The sequence below is a fragment of the Nothoprocta perdicaria genome, unplaced genomic scaffold (genome assembly GCF_003342845.1).
Source record: "Nothoprocta perdicaria isolate Ctin4 unplaced genomic scaffold, notPer1 scaffold_6, whole genome shotgun sequence".
In the NCBI taxonomy this organism is placed as follows: Eukaryota; Metazoa; Chordata; class Aves; order Tinamiformes; family Tinamidae; genus Nothoprocta; species Nothoprocta perdicaria.
Window position 1 is genome coordinate 2,998,547 of NW_020455865.1, and position 12,827 is coordinate 3,011,373.

At 45.0% G+C, this 12,827-nt stretch overlaps 1 protein-coding gene across 1 annotated transcript in view; it reads left to right on the forward strand.

Moving 5' to 3' along the window:
* Positions 1 to 7,758: 7,758 nt before the first annotated feature.
* Positions 7,759 to 12,827, forward strand: part of BRD3 (bromodomain containing 3) — a 31,145-nt gene continuing 26,076 nt past the window's right edge. Inside the window, exon 1 of the mRNA XM_026049363.1 lies at positions 7,759 to 7,954. The gene's annotated coding sequence lies outside the window, so the exon portion shown is untranslated. The remainder of the gene's footprint in view (positions 7,955 to 12,827) is intronic.

The following is a 12,827-nucleotide window of genomic DNA, read 5'->3' on the forward strand; positions in this document are numbered from 1 at the left end:
AAAGCCAAAAGCTCTCTCCTCCAGCCTGGAAACCTAGAGCAGAAGCCTGGAGAATAAACCCTGTCATCCAAGCACAGGGAAGGAGAGCACAGAGCTACAGGAGCCATGCTGGCCCAGGGACCATGTTCAGAAACAGATCAAGCTGAGTGTCTGTTAGTCTTTATTGCAGGTGGATTTGGCCTAAAGTTGAAAAATAAAAGGGGAAGGAGGGGAGGGAGATGCAGGAGAGTACACAAATCAGCATGAAAGTGCTATTTATTGTTTAACATTCTCATGAGAGGAATAGCATTTTTTTTTTTAATTTTGTGCTGGCTAAAGTTTATCTGAATAGTGTCACTGCCTTTGTGTCACTGGCTTTGGAAGTCTTTGCCTAAAATCTTATAAATATGTATGTGTATTTTATAAATATATATATAATTTATGTTAATATATCCCAGGAACTCAAAAATTATAATAGGTGTAACATAGTAATGATGATTCTAAAAAACCCTGTGGCTTCTGAATCCTGAATTTTTTTAAAAACTAATTTGAGCAATTATAAGCACCATTTGGCTGAGTATTTCCATGCACGCCAGACTGGGTTTTTGACAGCATGTCTCACACAAAGACAACTCGGCCAGCAAGGGCATTTCATTGGGCCTGAATAACATGAGTCAGTACCCAGGGATCGGAAGGACAGACCCTTGTCTTGGGATAAAGCTTAACTTGTTGGTTATGAGTCATCCGTGAGGATCCTTCTTGCTCCCCAGGCTGTGCCGCCACAGCTGTGATCAGCAGGATGTGCTATCCGTCCAAATTCCCTCTCTATAAAAGAGTGGGGCTTGGCAGGCTGCTCTCTTGCAAAATCTTTCGTTCCGTTTGGTTCAAAATAGCCTGAACTTGGTGACCTGCCAAGTACACTGGGAAAGACACCTGTCTGTGGGTTTTTTGGAAGGGGGCGGCTTCCCTTAATGAAGAAAGGGGAAGAAAAGTCTTTCCCTAAGTGGCTCAGGTTACATGAAAGTGGCTGCTGTCAGYGCTGATGGGGTCTTTTTGGGTGGCTTTAAGGGTGGTCAGGAATTGAGCTGAGGTCAACGGTCCTGCTGTTGCTAATATTATAAATTTTGTCACAGATTCCACTGAGACCAGAATTTATGCAWTCCTGCAGGTCTGATCCAAAGGACRTTCATGCTTGAGGAAAAGCTGTTGCTAACTTCAGTATACACTGGATCTGCTCTTTAGATTTGTCTGCTACAAACACGCACATGCTTACATTTGTGACAGTAAGTAATTATAATTTACTAATTCRCAAGCTGTATAAGTCCATGTTTAGGCTTTGGCACAATTAGCAATCTCAGGATTTTTATTTGTTTGGGCCACTCATACAGCAAACAGGAGAATCACAGAACAGACTTAATGTGTTACACACTGTTGAAGAAACAGAAGGAACAAGAAAATGTCAGAGACCTGCTGCAGCTTTTATGCTTTTAAAGAGCAACTAATCCCCAAAATGTAGCTGTTTCTGTGCAATTGCTAATATGCTGTTCTGTTTTTTTCTAAATTCCAGATACATCACATTCGTATGTTTCTCCTGGGATTTAAAAACAAACACTGAATGTTTTCCAGGCTCATATGTCTGCCTCCCTCACTACAATATGAACCTTGCTTGTACGAGTGCCAACATTTATTGATTGAAAACTAGAAAATCTCACCCCACTGGCAACCTACTGATCCCAGTGGATCAGTAGCATCTGATCCATTTTGCCCAGGGAGGATGTGTATGTACTCTTACCTGGGGCACAAAGACTTATGGAAGCTGAATGTTTTTTGAAATAAGATCATTGARCACGGCATGTATAGAGCTCCATTTCAGTAAATTCCTGTTATGAAGCAGTCCATGTGTAAGAGAAACCAGGAAACCTCATGCACGATTAGAGTTCAGCAGAGTGCTGTAATGCTTCATTCTATAMAGATTCCCCCGCCTCAGTGCAAGTCACAGCCAAGTTAATGTAAAAAGGCTGCTGATCTGAGAGCCCCAGACTGAATCACACACATGGTTTGACTGCCAGACGTGATGACAGCCTCCCTCTCCCAGCCACTTCAACTGGAGCGGCAGGTTCTCAGCACTTCTGTGCATCRGGAGCGTCGTTCTTGGCTGGTGCAAATGGTTGCAGTGCCAACAAGTGGACAGTTCGATACAATTAGCTCATAGTCCTGAGCTCRTTTTGACAGAAAGTTTTGTTGTAACTCATTGTCATTTAGGACTGGAAAGTTTAGAACAGTTATTACTAGATTACAGCACCTCTTAACCATTCTCTCCACTCTTTGTAAGAGGGCGGGATGAAAAGGAAGAAAATACACAGGAATCCATTAGGGATTTGTTGAGCTGAAACCTAGCATTTTCTGTATCTGTCACTTTAAACTGCCAGCTCAATAGTACACACCATTCAAAAGCTTGCTTACCTGTGCAAACCACTGTGTTAACTGCAGGTGCTGCATCTCCACACCACGCTGAATGCGTAACAAATCCATTTAGACACAGGTAATTTCCAGAAAAACATATTTTCTGTAACTAAAGCTACGTAGCTGTACTGAGTGAGCAGTTTCTCCTCATACTCAGATTCCTTTGGCAAGTTTCTTTATCCTAATAAGTCTTTATCAGGACTTYGCTGTGCTTCATTCCATATATATAAATTTACCTCGATCTGCTGCATCCCAGTCTGCAGCTCCTGCAATCAAAGATTCTTGCTGTATTCTGATAAGAGACACAAAGATCAGGTGGAATATCTCGAGGGCTCTTCACACTCCTCCTCTTCTTTGCAGGGGAAACTATTCATCTCTCTTTTTTCCAGCTTGAAGGTTGGAGGGCTATTATGAAAATCTGTTCCACACCATTATGAAAATCATTTGAATATTAGCTGTCTCCAGAACAGCATTTAGATAGATAATAATCAGTGTTCTTGGTTCGTCGTACAAGGCCAGCTCGTGAATGTTTCTCCGTGAAAGTTGGTGCCCAAGTTTCTCCATGAAATTTCACAAGAAAAGCAATGTATCAAAGCACAAAAAGCCAACTCACTTCAAGACTAAGTAAAACGACAAGAAAATTAGTTCTAGAAGTGTAAAATTCACCTCCACAGTCTTGTTCTCCTTCATTCTAGGCAACTTCTGTCTTCTCCAGTAGGAGAACAATTGTAATACCTTAGGCAGAAAAAGCTTTSGAGAGCTTAAAGATCCAGTTCCTGCATATGTGCCAGAGGACTGTATATGAGAAGTTACTTAAGCATGAGTCAGAGCAGTGTGGTATGCTGGATCTGTGCCAAATGACTCAGTCCTTTACAGGYAGAAGTCCCAAGCCCAGTAGTTTGGGTTTGCAAAACTTAGTTCATCACCTGCATTGAGAAGAGCAGGAGTGAGTAATAAGGTGTTCGGAGCTGAGCACAAGGGAGAGGTGGCCCTGGAGCATCTCGGGGGGAACAAGATTAAGAGCTGGGAGGTTCTAGCATGACACAAGCTTTTCTTTAAATRAAGTCTTTAAGCCTCCTGGTTACGCCTTCCTCATAAATTCCTGATCTTCAAATGAACCCTTTTAAGGTGAATGATTACCTGCATTATTGTAAAAGGTTCACATTGGCATTTGCCTTGCCCAGGATAGGAGCATCACTTGCCACAGCCATGTGGAGCATTTTTTCAATAGAAATCTTCCAAAGGGAGCCCTGCTCCAAACACTGGAAAAGTTAGTCATGGAGAAAACCATTCTCTTCCTGGTCTCCTTCATGCGCTGACAATTCTTCCTTCTTATTACGTGGATCACCATGACATACAAATGTTGCAGCTCCCAGCAGGACCCCAAAGTGCCAGGCTCTGTACAACAACAGAGAGAGACATTTTTTTACAGTTTAACTTGGTAAGATGAAGGAGAAGAGGGAAAGTGTGGTAGAGCAATTTGCTTAATATCCCACAGCAGCCTGGTAGTTGAACTTGCTTCACAACATTTGGAGGATTACTATTTAAATGATGTGTCATTGGTTTTTTAAGTTGATGATATTTTTTTCAGCCTTATACAGGTCAAACGTCTTTCTGTGTTAGTGTCCAACACTATCAGTTAGAGATGAACACTTACAAGGCCCTTTTGGTCTTGGATGGCTCAATTCTTTCCTGCCTTCCTATTGATCCCTGTAGTGCTGAGCCGTTGGGGGCTTGTAGACATTCTGGCTCACAGGTTCCTTGTTTTGGGGCTGTGCTCACCCTACTCACCCCATCCTATTGAAGGTGAACCCTAAAAGATCCTATAAGCACTGACACGTTCCCAACAGTGTGTAGCTGAGCTGGCTTCACCAGCTGGTATGGTCAAATTTCCAAACTACAAATTCTAAGTYAGAAAAGCTGAGTGCAAGGGCTGACTCTGCCCATGATTCTTTGTGTCATAATATTCCCTTTCTCAGTTGAAAAACAGGGCTCATATTTCCTTACCCGTGAAAGCTGTTAGGAGGATTATTGCATTGTTGTGAATTCCACAGATGAAAGGTACTACAGGAGAACAAACTGTAATTATTGTTTCAAACCTCTGCCCCAGCCTTGTCATCCTTCCCTTATTGAATATCCCTTACTCAATCRAGTAAACTCTGTTGCTACAGCAAGGAAAATGGTGTGAGTAAAGATGAGTCTCTGTTGCAATGATAGTATTTATCCCCATGTGTTCAACACCCTTCTCTGTGCTGCTGGGATTACCTGAGTCACTCCAATAACAGCAGTCACTTATATATACTCTTAAGCAATCTTCTGCTAGGGCGCTGCTTCATCGCAAGTGTGATTGTTACTGAATAAACCTTTTCTTTGTCATGTCTAGCATCTGCTGTAGAGGTGACAGCTGCTGGTAGCAGGACCTCACATGATCCCMTGATAGGTCTCATGAGGTCTCTGAGCCAATTGTGGCTGTTGGTTGACAAACCAGTSAGAATGACCAAATTTGCCAACCTTGAGCCCTTCACGTGCATGTAAATACGCTGTGTGCCTAAGAACGTCAAAGCTCGTGCCCAGAGATGGAGGACAGAATATATTGCAGGTGCAGTATTCAAACCACTTCAGCAGCTTTCTCCAGTTGTAATCCCTTTGTAATTTCCACATACAAATACTAACAAATACCTCCTTTGATGGCAGTGCTGATTTTCATGGTGAAACACAGTGCATGGTGAAATAAAGAAGCTTCYAGCTAGGAGGTTTGCCAAAGGTAGCCCCAGGAGATCTGGTGCCTCAGGTTAGTGTTTCCAACATTCCCTGGCTGCTGCTTAAACTATTGGGTCCTGTCATGCAAGACACTGAATGTAGTCACTTCCCACAAAGCTTATCAGTCCCATGCAGAAAAGTATCTCCCCTTTCCACTTCCATCCACCCATATTTTTAAAAACACTCAGGTCCTTGGCAGTGAAAGCAGAGAAGTAACAGTGACAGTATTAACCAGCCCTAAAAAGAAAAAAAAAGCCACTCTGTTTGTGCATAAATGGGTTGTTTTTATTAAACCCCATGCTCAAAGGTGCCTATAAGGATGTACATACCCTTTAAGGATGTGCTTTAAGGGTTAACAGTAGTGCAATGACAAGCCGTAAATAAAGTGCAGGTGTTAGTTAACAAGGTACTAATTGGGTAACTAGAGTACAACTTAAAGGACCACAGAGGCTAATCAAAAGGCTTTTGGTGAATGCAGGGTGCTCTTCTGAGCTTAGGGAGGAAGAAGAAAAAACATGCTTCTGCTGGGGAGTAAGGGGAGTATTAGATCTTGCATGCAAAAAGTTTTATAGCAGCATTAGTTCAGAAACCTATGAATTATTGTAATTTTTTTTTTTTTTTTTTTTTTTTTTTTTTTTTGGATGTTCTTTTATTGGGCTAGGCACTTTGGATAATTCTGCCTTGGTTTCAGCTATGTCTTTTTTTATATGGGATGTGTTTAAAGGGTGTTATTGTATGCCTATTTGGCTAATATTATCTAAGCTTGGTCCCTTGCATGCAGATGGCTTTAAGGATCCTAGAAATGTGTTTGCTTTCTTTTCCCTTGGAAGGTACAGCTGCCTTACTCRAGCACAAGTTCATAGACCTACAGGTAGGTGGATGATTTGTATGTTCTAGGCTGAAAGCTGATTCCTGTGAAATGTCAGGAGACAGTTTCCCACATGGTTTGCTTTGCCTGCATAGGAAGTCTCTTGGAAACACCATCTGAACTCTTCCCTGGCAGAACAAACATGACAATTTGGGGGGAAACTATCTCACTCCTTCCCTGGGTGAGATAAGGATGCAACAGYTGTAGTTGGTGACTGCTTTTAGGGCCCTTTCTGTTACCAACTTGGTATTGATGCAGTTGYGTTCCCCCCTCCCCAAAAATTCTTATAGGGTAAGTGAGCCTGGGTGTTGGTTTCTTTTATTGATAGGGAAACAAGGAGATAAAGCGACTTGCTTACCACAGCAGGCTTAATCTTGCACAGGTGTGTCCTGTGTGTTAAGTGAGGTCCTGGAGCAAGGAGAGCAGCCCTAACAGTAGGTTGTCCCTTGCACCCCCAGTATCTAACCTGGTGCTCCCCACTRTTGGGCTGCCTGTGACGTGCACCCTGTGTGGGAATACTGTAAGATGATAGTGACTGAAGTGACTTTCAGGTACCTGATGAGCYTATCAAGAGGGGTAAGGCCGTGAACTTGTCTGGCTCTTAATTCACACCGGCTTTGAAGTTAAGAATGCCAAAACAAACAAAACATTGATAATAAAAATAAAATAACCTTTGGTTCAGACATAGACACAACTTTGATTTTGTCCTGGGACAGCAGCAAGAGTCACTTAACAGAATTTTGCAGTGTGTGTCTGCTCTCACTTGTACAAGGAAACAGTCTTCCAGATTATAACAGGTCTGGACATTTCAGTCCTGATGATCATGTTTTTTCAAAAATTAATCTTCTGGAAATAAGGTCTTCCAGAGAAAATGCCTCCACCTTATGGCTGCAATAAACTCTTTTATTAATTGGCATCACTGCCTGGCTGTTTGTATAACAAGCAGCATGGCAGCCTCTGCTGGCGTATGAGTCCACAGAGAAATCCCATAACTACTTATTTTATGTTGGCACTGAAATGTTTCCCCTGCATTCATTTGTTTTCTAATGGTTGGAGTTTTTTCTTGTGCTATAGCAATTAAAACATGTTTTGCATCACAACATATTTTGCATTATAACATCTTTTTAATTTTTTGTACCGTTTGTAGTTCTGCTCCAGGATATCAGCTGTTGCAATTTTGCATTTGCAAGTGTTTATGTTTTTAACGTTGGTGCCAGGGTGATGCATTGGTAGAAGCCATATTCTGCTTTTATCCTATACACTAGACTAGTGTTTTTTRGGCAGCCGATGTGGGGTTATGAAATGCACCGACTACATGTGGTTTGGGTGTTTTCTCGCACGTTTTGTGCCTTGCTGTCACTGCGCTGGCCCGCTTCTATTTTTATTGCTGGCATTAGCTGTTGCATAAGAGTCCGAGCGCGCATTGCCCCACACAAAGCTCGACTTTAAGGGGGTAAAAAAAGAAGTTGCAGGACTCGTTGGGACTCGGCGGGACACGAGCGGGGTCGGGGATCCCCTCGGCGCTTCCAAGAGCCCTTGGAGCGGGAGAAGCGCGGCGGGAAGCGCCGCTGATCCCATCGCTGCCCGGGACATCCCCCCGGCGCCCCGAGCAGGGAGCCGCGGCCGCTCAGGGAGGCGGCCGGGCCGGGCTCCGCTTGGGGCGGGGGGGGGGGGAGCCCGGCCGCTTGTGGGACTTGTAGTGCGGCGCGGGGCGGGCGGCGGCGGCCCGGCGCCGCCCGGGACTACAAGCCCCACAAGGCCTTGCGGCACCGCGCATGCGCCGCGCGGCGCCTCAGCGCATCTATTCTCCTGCCTGGCCGCGGATAAAAAGAAGAGCAACTGGAGGGACTCGGAGGCAAAGGGGGCCGCGGCCGCCGGGGCAAAGTAATCGCTTTAATCTCTATTTCCTTCCGTGCTCGCGCCGCCGGCACCGGGCCCCGCGCGGAGCGGGGGCGGGAAGGAAGGAAAGGGCTGCGGAGGGGAGGCAGATCCCACTTGGGAAAGGCCGGCGCTGGTTATTTTTATGTCGCCCCCCCTTCTCCTCGCGAGCCCCCCGCGCTGCCCTCGGCCTTTGTGCGCCGCGACAAAGCGGGAGCGCGGCCCGGGATCCGCTCCCGCCGCCGCTTCGCCTTCCTCCCCCCGCTGCTCCGGCTTCTTTTCTTCTCCTCCTCCTCCTGTGCCCCCCGGCCGGGCGGGGGCTGCGCGCCCGGCCCCGCGCGCGGCGCCTCCTGCCTCTCCCTTTCTTTTCTTCCCTCTTTTTTTTTTTCTTTTCTCTTTTGTTTTCTTTTCTTTCTTTTTTTTTTTTNAGATTCTTTAAAGTTCCCAATACGGAACTTAGTGATATCAAGCATACTCATTAAGTGTGTTGAAAAAGGAGTACCTTTTCTTTCTTTTTTTTTTTTCTTCCCCCTTTCGCTCTCTCTTCTCTCTCTCTCTCTCTCTCTCTCTCTTCTCTCTCTCTCTCTCTCTGCCCGCCATCTTTTGAAAGGGAAAATTAGGGGCGAGCAGGAGGAGGAGAGCAGCGGGCGGCCGTGAAAAGAAAACAAAAAGAAATAATTAAAAAAAAAAAAAAGGGGATGTTTAGGAAAGGAAGGGGGGCGGGAGGCAGCTCCCCCTGCTCCCGGCTGTTTCCCTGTGGGTTGCCGCCTTGGGAGCGCGGAAAGCTCTGTGGTGCGGCGGGAAGAGCGTTCGGTGTGTTGGAAACCCCTATATGTTTTCTATATGTGCGCGTGTTTACATATAGGCGCCCGGCTCCCTTTGCTTGTGTCACTCTGTGCTGTTTACATAACTTTTGTGAATAAACGACACCCTTAGCTTGCTGCYGGGGCTCGCTCCGGTTTAAAGGAACGCGGCACGCGGATTTATCCACGGAAGCGCCGCGCTGTAAACAAGGCCAAGGGTAATAAAAGGGGAAAACTTGGGAACTCGGCYGCCTACGGATGCGACGCGCTCGGTTTCCTGCCCACTATTTGCAGCCTGTTTGTTTCGCTTTCGGAGAAGGCTGCTGTGTCTGGGTCTCTCCGATGCGCTCTGATCCCGCTGGGAATGCGCTTCCCATCGCAGTGACCGCGGGCACCTGGCGCGCGAGGTGCCCCCGACTGTTTAAGTGCCACAATGTGGATGCGCCTTCAGTCACTGGGAATCAAAAGTGAAAGGAATCAACTTTCTGATAAGCTGTTGTAGTAGTTTTGCTAATACTCCCAGTGTTTAGCTCTTTTATACACTATTTTCCTGGCGTTAGTAGTGAGTTAGGGAGTAAGGCAATTGGCAAAGCACACCTCCTGTGCCTTGTTGCAGAGGGAAAGAGCCATTTTAGCTTGATTTTTGACATACTTGTTGTTTTTAGTGCATTCACTATATGCAGTATATAGGAGTGTATACTAAGGTGAATGTCTCTAAATGAAACTAGAAATTGAGTTTTAAAATTGACCCTTGTGTCCTTAATTCACCCAGATATAAGTCAAGGTATTAGAGAGGAGTTGGTGGCTGCCAGATGTGCTGCAATATATGGGTGAGAAGTGCGGAATAAACAAGCAGCAATCAAAACAAACAAGTCCCCAAGGCAGCTCTGCAAGCAGAGGAAACCCAGAGGTCTGTATTGCTTAAAACCCCCCCAGCAATCTGAGTGCACGGCAAGTGCAAAGCCCTTGCCTCCTAATCGGCACATCACAGAGCTCGCAGACTGCTCTGTTTTATTTTATCTTGGAAAGTGAGTTGTTTCTTATAACACACTCCAAGGCTCCYGCTGAAAAAGAATAACTTCTGAACTAAAAACCCTTTCTTCCTGGGAGGAATAGGTGGCAAGAYTGTGCTTCATTCCTCTCCAGTCCACATGAGTTAAAAATGTGCATGTATTTAATGCTTTGAGACAATGCTTAATAAAAGGAGCGGGTGAAGGGGAGCAGTCTCATTCAGCACTCGGGGTAAGCTTGAGTGCAGTTTTGTTTTCTATAGTTGTTGTCTACGTGCTTYGCTGAAGACAGTAGCCATCCCACTGAAAGATCTCTTTAGTTTTAGTGACCTGTGCATGCGGAGTTTAAATTAGAAAAGAATGTGCCCACCATGTAGTGGAACTGAAGCCTTTCCTCAAAAGTGTCTTTGGAGTCTTAATTTCATTTGCTTTAAATAAAAATAGGCTCCTAAGCCACTTGGGGAAATAAGATTTCTGGCATGTTAGAGATGAGGTGCTTTCAAAAGCCATTGTCATTTAAAAAAAATCAGTTTAGAATAAAACCCTATTTCAGAAGCTTGTATACCAGCTCAGGGTGCATGGTAGGCAGCAGTGCTTTTTTGCTATTTTTTTAATGAAAATGTTTTTTGTCAGTTGCTGCAAATGAAACCTGTTTCAGTTTTATAACTAGCATTTGCTTGGACTGTTGTAACTTTGCTAAGTGGAAAGAGTTTAAGGACAGTTCCTAGTAATCTTGCAAAATCTGTTTCTTAAGAACTGCCTGTTTGAACCTTCATCCTTCGATCATCTCCTAAAGTGCTGGGACTGTAACAGGAGAGTCTTGGTGTCCCCCGACTGTGTCCATGGGTCCAGCCTGCCTGGTGCAAAGGTCTGTTCCTCAGCTGAGCCCTTGCAAACTCGACACAGGTCCTACAGGCAAAGCTGGTGCAAGTTTGCGGTTTCCGGTCATTCTTGCAGGTGTCTCTTCATGGATGCAGGCTCTGAAAGATGCTATTTAACATATACCCCTTAATTGTTAATGGGTGCTTGTGCAGTGGGCTGCAGGTCTCCAGCCAAGCCCTGCTGCCCTCCTGGAGTCTTGTTCCTTTTCCCTTGGGTAATCCGGGATCCCGCTCGGCCTCACTGACAGCTCAAACAACACAGGAGTCAAATCCCTCCTCCTCCACAGCAGCCCAGTGATGTAGGTGAGGTCTTGCATTTCAAATGCTTAATTACTTYTACAAAATATACTACCCTGTGTACTTTGGTGAGCTCTCAGGTGCTTTAGATGCAGGCAGAGCCACACTTAGCTCAATAAACGAACAAAGAGCATTTTGCATTGCAGCACTGTCGATTGTTCCTCTCCAATCCTCATTGCTCTTTCCTTTGCTAATTTGCAGAATTCATTAATCCGCAGTGGGTTTCCCCATCATTACTGTGAAGCGTATGTTTTGTTTTTATAAATTGCCACATTATTCTACAGTAATAGCCCAGTACACTATTGTGAGCAGCGGAGTTGGGGGAATTAGCAAGGAGCCATTGTCTGCCCTGCTGCTCAGTGAGCTGTTTTGGAAGCTGTTAGGATGTTTTGGAAGGATGTGCACATCGAGCTGCTCATTCCAGCCTGTCTTACTCTGATGTCAGTGTTTTTTGGTCAATCATTAGTGCTTGTTGGAGGTGAACACCTTTTATGCACACTAGCAGTGCAATATAAGGGGAGAAATGCTCCTAAGCCACTTGCTAATAAAGCCAATGTTAAAAGGAAAAGCATTTGCATTCTGGAGAGCACTGTGGAAATTCACAGTAATGCTCTGCTAAGGCTGCTTTTTTCCCACTCTTTGCTCCTTCCTCCAGTCTTGCTGATATGGCACCAACTGAGGAAAGACTTGCTGCTATTTTAGATTCCTTTCACACCTAGAAAGCCTCAGTCCCCTCGTAGCTTGAATTTGATTAAAGAAGGAGCATTGTGGCTCAGTGTTTCAGTGATACAGATAACCAGGGCAGAGCAGGAGAACTGTTGGACTGTTCCATTGCTGGGACTGGAACTCAGTGTTCTCCTCTGCCAGCAGTGCCGCAGGTAAAACAAAGAGAAGCTGGGGTGAAATCCCTGGAAATAGGGACTAAACCAGAACTAAGTCTTTCAACCTGAACATTTCTAAACCTGAAGACATTTAGCTGCAAACTTGAGATTGGGGCTCASTTCCAGTTGTCTCAGAGCTGTTTTTGGAATAACCCCATTTGCTTCTTTTCTCTTTGAGAAGACAGAGGCCTTGTGAGCTGTTCAACTCCTGAAGTTTTGTTTGGAGTGCTCTTTTCCTATGGCAACACTGATGCTCCAGGAGYATGAGCACCTTGCACAGTGCTCCATGCATGGGAATGGTTAGACCAGGGATGTTCTTCACACAACCAACTTGCCTGTCATAAGCAAACTGAGTTGTASTGGGAAAAAGGGTTTAAACTGGGGGAGGGGGGAATTCTGCTCAGGGTTCCTTCTGGGGAATGAGAGCAGCATTAACTAGCACTAATTTTAACACCTTAACAGACCTGCAGCTTCCTTGGGAGGGTGAGCAATTTTTGTGTCTACCCAACCTTTGTGAAGTCAGTGAGGAGCTTTTCATCCCCAATAGTAGGTCAGATAGAGGTATTTGCACTTGTTTGCCTGTGCTTGTTTTAAGTTCACACCTTGAGTTCTGGGACAATGTCTTTGTTTAGATGAGGTCCTTAAGTTGGTTTGGAAATGAATAAAGTGAAGTTGATGCAGCCTCTCCTGGGGAATATGGTGGTCATAAAAGGGGGGCTACTACACTGGTTACTGCTCATCTGTCGGCTTAGGGCGATAATTAACTTGATGGGTGGGTGGACTCGCTCTGCCCAATTACCAAGTCTAATGTTACTGTGGCTCAGTTAACAAGCAGCAATTTTAAGTTGTGGTAATTCAATCCCTTTCTCTTCACTGTCCAGCCTCTTAAACTGACTTGAGTGTCACATATTGATTTAGGTAGACTTCTCTGGGGGAAGTTGCAGTATTGTAAGCTTAGAGCATGAATTATGAACCAATAGCAGCTGATCCATTCTTTGCTATGCTTG